Source organism: Anguilla anguilla, chromosome 13 (assembly GCF_013347855.1).
Source record: "Anguilla anguilla isolate fAngAng1 chromosome 13, fAngAng1.pri, whole genome shotgun sequence".
Classification (NCBI taxonomy): Eukaryota; Metazoa; Chordata; class Actinopteri; order Anguilliformes; family Anguillidae; genus Anguilla; species Anguilla anguilla.
Genome location: NC_049213.1, coordinates 21497064 through 21504407, shown reverse-complemented (window position 1 = coordinate 21504407; position 7344 = coordinate 21497064). Strand labels below are relative to the sequence as shown.

General features: G+C 35.0%; 1 long non-coding RNA gene across 1 annotated transcript; it reads left to right on the top strand.

Moving 5' to 3' along the window:
* Positions 1-800: 800 nt before the first annotated feature.
* Positions 801-6688, top strand: LOC118210902. Its single transcript, XR_004761930.1, has 3 exons — positions 801-1011; positions 1141-1189; positions 5870-6688. It is a non-coding gene; the product is annotated as an uncharacterized LOC118210902 (long non-coding RNA).
* The last annotated feature ends 656 nt before the right edge of the window (positions 6689-7344 follow it).

The window sequence follows — 7344 nt, the reverse complement described above, 5'->3', positions numbered from 1 at the left end:
TTATCAATTTTTTTATTAATTATATTCACTACCAGTTCATGCCTGGTATTGTTTATGATGAGTGGATATTTTCTGAAAAAGAGACAAAACCTGAAGCTTCACACAAAAAATTGAATGAGCACAAATTGTTTGAATCACCTATATTTAATGATGAGTTTCAGGGTTCCTGAGTTAGATTATTCTGATAAACTGAAGTCACTGTCAAGCAAAGAGTATGTGCAGTGATATACATGGCACCCATACTTAGTTGAAATGAAATTTACGCCTACACGTAAAACTGAAATGTTTTTTATTTAAAGGGCAAATAAATAAATAAATAAATAAATAAATTAGCAGCACATTGAAAAAGAGAAACAGTGCAGACCAGGGCTTCTGCTAGGTAATTAAGTTGCACCCTAATCAGCTTTTGCTCCTGTTGTTTAATAGAGCTGATGACCCATAGGAAGAAAGAAGCCACTGACCCTGAAAAGCCACAGGAAATGAATTCGGACTTGTGAAAGAGGGATATCTGGGAAAGACACAATGGAATGACAGTTTGTAGCAAACAAAGAAGTTGCCGGAAAAAGAAGCTCAGCCTTCCCCAAAAGAGGTTCAATGGCTCTGAGTCTGCAGCTGATAAGTTGTATAAGCCTCCCATTGTGTCTATGGGGAGTAGCCTTATTAGAAGATAGAGAGTTTAGAGGGGGTTTAGAAAAGAGGGGAAAAAACAGTTAATGTTTGTGCCAGCCTCATAAAAGGCCAAAACCACAGCAAAACTATGGCATGTCAGTTAACGGCAAAGCTGAAACCTGATTTTGAGCGCACAAAGGTGGTGTCCTTTTTCTGAAGGCATCTCCATTCCTTTGAGAGGAAACTTAATTTGAATTCTTAGAAGTGATTTGTGGTGTTGCGTCACTGCGATGTTGTGTTGTTAACTTAGTTTGTTTCCAGTTCTTTTGTGTGTGTGTGTAGAGCGAAAGTGATTTATTCACTTGTATGCCAGTGGTATATCGGGTGCACAGCTAGTGAATGGTAATTATTTTCTGTAAGGAAACATTAAAAACAGAAAACCTTTTTCAGCTTTTTAAAGCTTGCCCGAAATTGGAATTCTTAATAATGTTCACATTGCAATGGTCATCACAAACTCTGTTGTCCTTTCAGGAGAGCACAGGCACAGACACAGGCAAGCACGTGATGTGCCTCAGCACAGGTAAGATTGTCATACATGCCAACCATGCACCTATGCACATTTACGTTTTCGACTAAGATCATTTAAAAGCTTGTTTGTAGTCTTTTCATTTCATGAGCCCAACTATAGCATTTTTAAGGCAGTTTTAACAAGACAAACGAACCACAGTGTTGTGTATTCCATAAATTAAGAGTCTGTATTAATGTAAACTAATTAATGTGGCTGCATGAATGCACAAATTTAGAATGTATTAGAATGAATTTGTTTGCACAAATTGTCTAGTACCTTTTTATATGATGCTTCATATAGTGAAAACAGGCTATTAAATAGTCTTATGTATTATCAAGCTAATATTTGATTTAAAAAATTGTATCTGTATTTCACAAATTATTTATCCTACTGGTGTTACTGATGTTAGGCATACATACCTAATTACTTAGTAGCCATCTAGTGTTGACGATTAATGCTATATTTTGCAACAATTTCTCTTTTTCGCTTAAAAAGGTAATATATAAATGTAATATCCAAACAAAAATAAAAAAAACAACAAATATGAAAAAAATAATTTGAATTTGTGTTAAACAAATATCATTACACCTTCTGAAACAGTATGTATTAGTTCATAGCAACATACAGTACGTCAGCTATCTAAAGTATCTAAAGTAAGTTTAAGAGCACTAAACTTCTTCTTTATTCACAGTGTTTCCATAATTTGCACCTGTGCATATTAATATTTCATTGCAATTCAGCAAAAAAGTTAGCCTTTTATGAAGTTAGTGACATTTAAAAATTTGCAATGATGCCAATGAATTCTAACAATGTTCAGCAAACCAAGGACCAGGAGAGAATATTTATGATAAATGGCTTTGATTTTCAAGCTGTCTAAAGTAAAAACAAAACACAAATTTTTAAAGTTAAAGTTGGCCATTCCACTGTTATTCAGTCTCATCACCTGCTCTGGGTCTCATCACAGTGCTGATGCCCTGCATCCCTGTTGCTGTTTCTCCGATGACTGAATTCATTTTGTTTTTCTTTTCATGTTTTCTTTTGGCACCATGCCAGGTATTATTTGCATCTCCTGTTGATAATCTTATTACAGCCAAAGTCTTAATTTTGTGTGTGATTGAATTCCACACTCAGTTTGCTTCCCACAGGTGAGGCATTATGTCCATTTAATATAGAATTCTCTCTTGTCAGTATCTGTATTCTCTTCCTTACAGTGTATAAATTACTTGTTCTTCTGAGGATTGGGACTAGAATGCCTACCTAGGTTAAAACTATTTTTTTACTGGGTATCCGTTTCGTTAAATGGGACCAACACAAATCTTTTTTTTTTTTGCCTGATTGTGTAATAGCTGTTTAATATGAATAACTTATGGAATTTAGTATGCTCTTTTCACTTACTGTGAAATAATTTAATAATACTTTGTATCAACGATAAACTGTATGTAATTTCCTAAATTAACTTAGAAAATATGGTGGTCATTTTTTCAGGGGTGGCTTAAAAGTACAAACAGGTACAACTTTACCTTTTGAGAACCATTTCTTTTTTCACTGCTTTCAGTTACTGCCAGGCAACATGTTATAGCGCAGAGAAAATCAATAACAACAAAAATAAATAATTGAAATGTCCATGTTGCAGTGACAGTTTAAAGCAAAACTATTGATATCCACACTGTTTGGAGCAGGGTTCATCTTCACAAAGATTCTCTTCAGTCCTCAAAACAAATCAATCAATGTATCAGAGGTGCATTTTTAAGCATGGAAATTGATCAAGAAGGTAGTAGAATATCCTTTCGTAAAATAAACAGCCTTATTGAGACTTGACCCTGCTCCTCCATAATGGACACAACTGGGCTGGTAAACCAGCACGATGGTATATTCTAGCTTGTGGTGCTCGAGAAAGTCCTTAGCGAGTACAGAGCAAACTGTGGGCAATGTTTGATATATTAATCTTCTGCCATAATCTGTCGGCAGACAGGCAAATCAGTCCTTTTTTCCAATACATACCTCAATACACAGTAAGGCTTTGTATTGGTTTGAAACTTTTAATACAATGTAAACTGCTAATTAAGTTTGTGAACTAATTCTGTTGAAAAGTTTGTCTGTATTCTCCATTAAATCCGTTCGTAGATATGCCTATCAGACTATAAATATAACTATATATAAACATAACTATATATAACAAAGACTTCTGATCCTTGGGTTGGACATGGTATGCCTATACAAGTGTCATAGCGGGGGTACTTCTGTGACGTTCTCAGCATGCACTCTGAAAAAGTTATGGTTTATCTACATTACGCCGGAGAAACAATGCATGTCCTTTTAACATTTCACCATAAAAACAGTATGATTGCAAATAAACCCATCCATATTCAAGGTGCGACTTAAAGGGTTATATACCCACGTTACCACGTTTTAAATTTATTTATGTTGTTGAAGGCCAGCATAGGGCAACAATGTACTGGGAAGTGATTTTATTTTTTTATATATAAAATGTTTTACTTTCATAGTTAGAAAATGCCATATTAACAAAGGCTTTTTTCAAATAAAGGCAAAAGGAGCGGCCTTTGATTGTAACATTGTCATATGAATGCAACGTGCTTTTATTCTATGTAATACCTGGGATTCCAATGAACACTTTCTGTTTAAAAAAGTAGCACTTCAAATCTCTGTCTGTCTGTCTCTTTGTCTCTTTGTCTCTCTCTAAAAGTCGTTCCTAGCAGATTTCTGATCCTGCTAGAATAAGTAAGTATGTGTATTTGAAAAGTACATACTTCATACCATCAAATTCAAGGTCCTGATGTTAACACAAATGGGAAGCCATTCTAAGTCTGCATGCGTGCACACATTTACAACCTTGCGCACACTCACCATGAGGTTCTGGATCAGTGTCTAACCATACAAAGCAAATCTAAGAAATTAGCTCACATTTTGTACTAAATATGTACCTACTTATTAGATTAATATTTAATGTTTGTATTTTTTCTCTTATGGAATGACCGTTCTCTTTAATCATTCAATGGCACATCTGGCTGGCATCTTGTACCATTTTCTTCAGGCCTGCTACAAATGTATTTTTCAATTTAAATATAGAGTACCAAGGAAAGGTCAAGGTGGCTTTTATTATTTACATGCATACTAGTGGACATACACCTTCTGTAGATTTGAGGTATGTTTCACAATATTTTTCCCCCCATTGCATGATTATTTAATAGGTGATTTACTGTTTGAATGAGTTTTCAAATCTGTGTTTTGTTTTGTCATAGTCATAAAAATGGACTAGAAGGACCAAAGCTGTCCATCCTTATTTTATAAGTTTTAGTCTGACATGAGCAGTCTTGTATTTCATTACGTTTCCATTAAGGCATCGCCAGGAAGCTAAAGCGATGCTTGCTTCACTCCCAGATTGCAGTATAATCATTCCATTAAAGGCATAATCATCTTCTGCCCTGTCATAAAATGCACTTGGTTGATTGCTTTCTGCCTTAAAGGTGGCTAACAGTTACGGTTTGCTTCTGGGAAAGAGGAATAAAAAGGGACAAGTGTTTTTTTAAGGTTACCTCAAAAATAAGCATAATTTCAAAGACTATGTCAAACAAAAGATGACACTTTTGCTGACACTTCATATCTTTCACATTGTACAGCTTAAATCATCTGGAATTTCAGACATTTTGTTTGTTTCATACATTTGTTTTCTTGGTCAGGAAGATGATTAAAGCCACAACCCTCTATTACTTGCATTTCTATTATTTATATACACAGTGCTGTTTTTCCTTAAAGAAGAACAAATGCATGCATCTAAGCAAATGCATCACTTGTGTAAAAACATTTATTATCACATATTTTATTTTTATGTATGATGAATAATAAAAATACAAAGCAATAATGCAGTTTTCATAACCATGCATATAATCGGTTATATGAGTTTCAGGGACATGCATAAATTTGTTTATGACAAAAAAAAAAAAAAACCCCTAAAAAACATGTTAGGGGCTATGACCAAAACTGCAAAGCTTGAGTTAGCTTTTGGCATCTTTAAGGTCTTAATTTTTTAACTCGTAGTTCGTTTTGCCTGTCTCCTTGATTTCACATGCAATTTTCAGGATTCGTCTAAACAGGGATTCCTCAGGTTTGAGCACGATGTAGATGAACCTACTAATAACAATGCCAGGAACTGACAAGATCCTTTTGCTATGCAGAATACAATCAGTAATGAAGGATCAGTAGCACAGGGTAAATATCACAGGAAATGACAATTATGATTACAATAAGAATATAAAGTACTAATCTAATGTTTCATGAAAATCCAGACATTGATGTTTTAAGTCATGTTTGATTAAATTTTTCAAAGAAAAAAAGTCATTTTTCATCTTTGTTGCACCTGGGCATATTAGATAGCAGTCCATAAGCAGGGACTGCAGCTCTCCACCAATCTCAACCATTTAGGAGAAAATATGTATACATGCTGTATATGAAAACATCTAAATGTATGTTTGCAATGATATATATATATATTCTTATTTTATTGAGAAAAGATATGATCCTTCACCAGCAGTAGCCATAAACGAAGTCTTGGCTGCCTGTAGTCACATAAATCATATTTAGATTATTGACTGTGGGAATTTTTATCTCATTGAATTTGATGTATTGTTTTGTGATGCCTGCTGATTAAAAATAATTATGTTTTTTTTTTGACAGATAAAAATAAGATATCCCCAGGCATCTTTGCTCCAGAGCACAACAGAAGAAGTGTCACGGCAATGAAGACTGCTTATCGATCAAATGAAACAAGCCAAAAGAAAACAAGCTGTGTTTCTGCAACAAATAAGCTTACGTATTTTGTATGCTCATTACCAATCAAAGATCCAAAGCAAAACTTCAATTGGAACATGATGTTATGGTCAAATGAGACCAAAATCAGTCACACACACCAGAAGTGTCGTCAGCATCAGAAGATGGACACTTAAATAGAGAATGACTTCTACTAAACCTACAGTTACTGTAAGTCTTACATTCAATTCCCAGTTGTATAAAAGAGTCGTTAGTCATTGTAAAATTAAAAATTGTATCAATTTTTCAATAGATAAAGGCTCCAAAGAAGTACATGCCATGTGATGTACAATGCAAAAGCAATGGAAATACTGGATTTAATGTAGTAGGGCAGATTTGTAAGTCTGCATTTTTTTCCTGAACACTAGTTGAACAGCAAGATTGATTGAAGAAGCAGTTACTATTTTCCTGCAAAAACATCTTTCACCACATTATGAAAGGGCTTAGTCAACAATGTATATTAGCATTCATTTCAAGGACATATTTTCATTTGGTAAAAAGGACAAAAAGGAGTTTTCTTCACACAATCTGTCCACTGTGCTTTGAATTCCACATTCAATGGGAGGCCTCCCACTTACTGCAGATGCACAATGACAGGCATTCTCTGGCTTATAGGTAAGAGTCTTCACACCCCAAATGAGAGCTCTGCTGGTTAAAAAAAGCATTTGTCACTTTACAGACGGTAGCAACAGGACTGAAGGATCATTTACGTCATTCAGAGAGGCGACCTGTGGCTAAGTAATAAAGCCATGATTTCCATGATGTAAACATGAGCTCAGGTCACAGCTTGTCGCAGGACGCATTCCCGGGAGGTCAAAGGTCACGTGGGCGGGACCGGTCGCTGCCAAATGAAGGCATGTTACTGCGGAAGCGGAGACTCCCTCCCACCGAAGAACCATCTGTCAATTACCATGAGCCATTAACTCATTTGCAAATCAATAATCCAGGACCAGTGTGTCAAAATAAAATCACAACGAAGACCAAGGATTCAATTTTCAGCTCATGGCTCTCCCTTCCTTGTGCACTCCCCCCCCCCCCCCACCCCCGGCGCTTTACCGCCTGTAATCTCTGGGTGTGCAATTAAATAAGGCAATGCGTGTACAATATAGTGAAATGTAAAAATAAATGAAAACCATACAATGTAAATACTCATCTACTATCTACCAGCCCCAGACCTTAGGCTGAGATGATTTCCCACAGACATTCAGTACAGTACTGTTTCTTTATTATTATTATTATTATTATTATGATTATGATTATTATTATTATTATTATTATTATTATTATTATTATTAATAATAATAATAATATTATCACTTTCTATTTAAAGATGCTGAATTTAG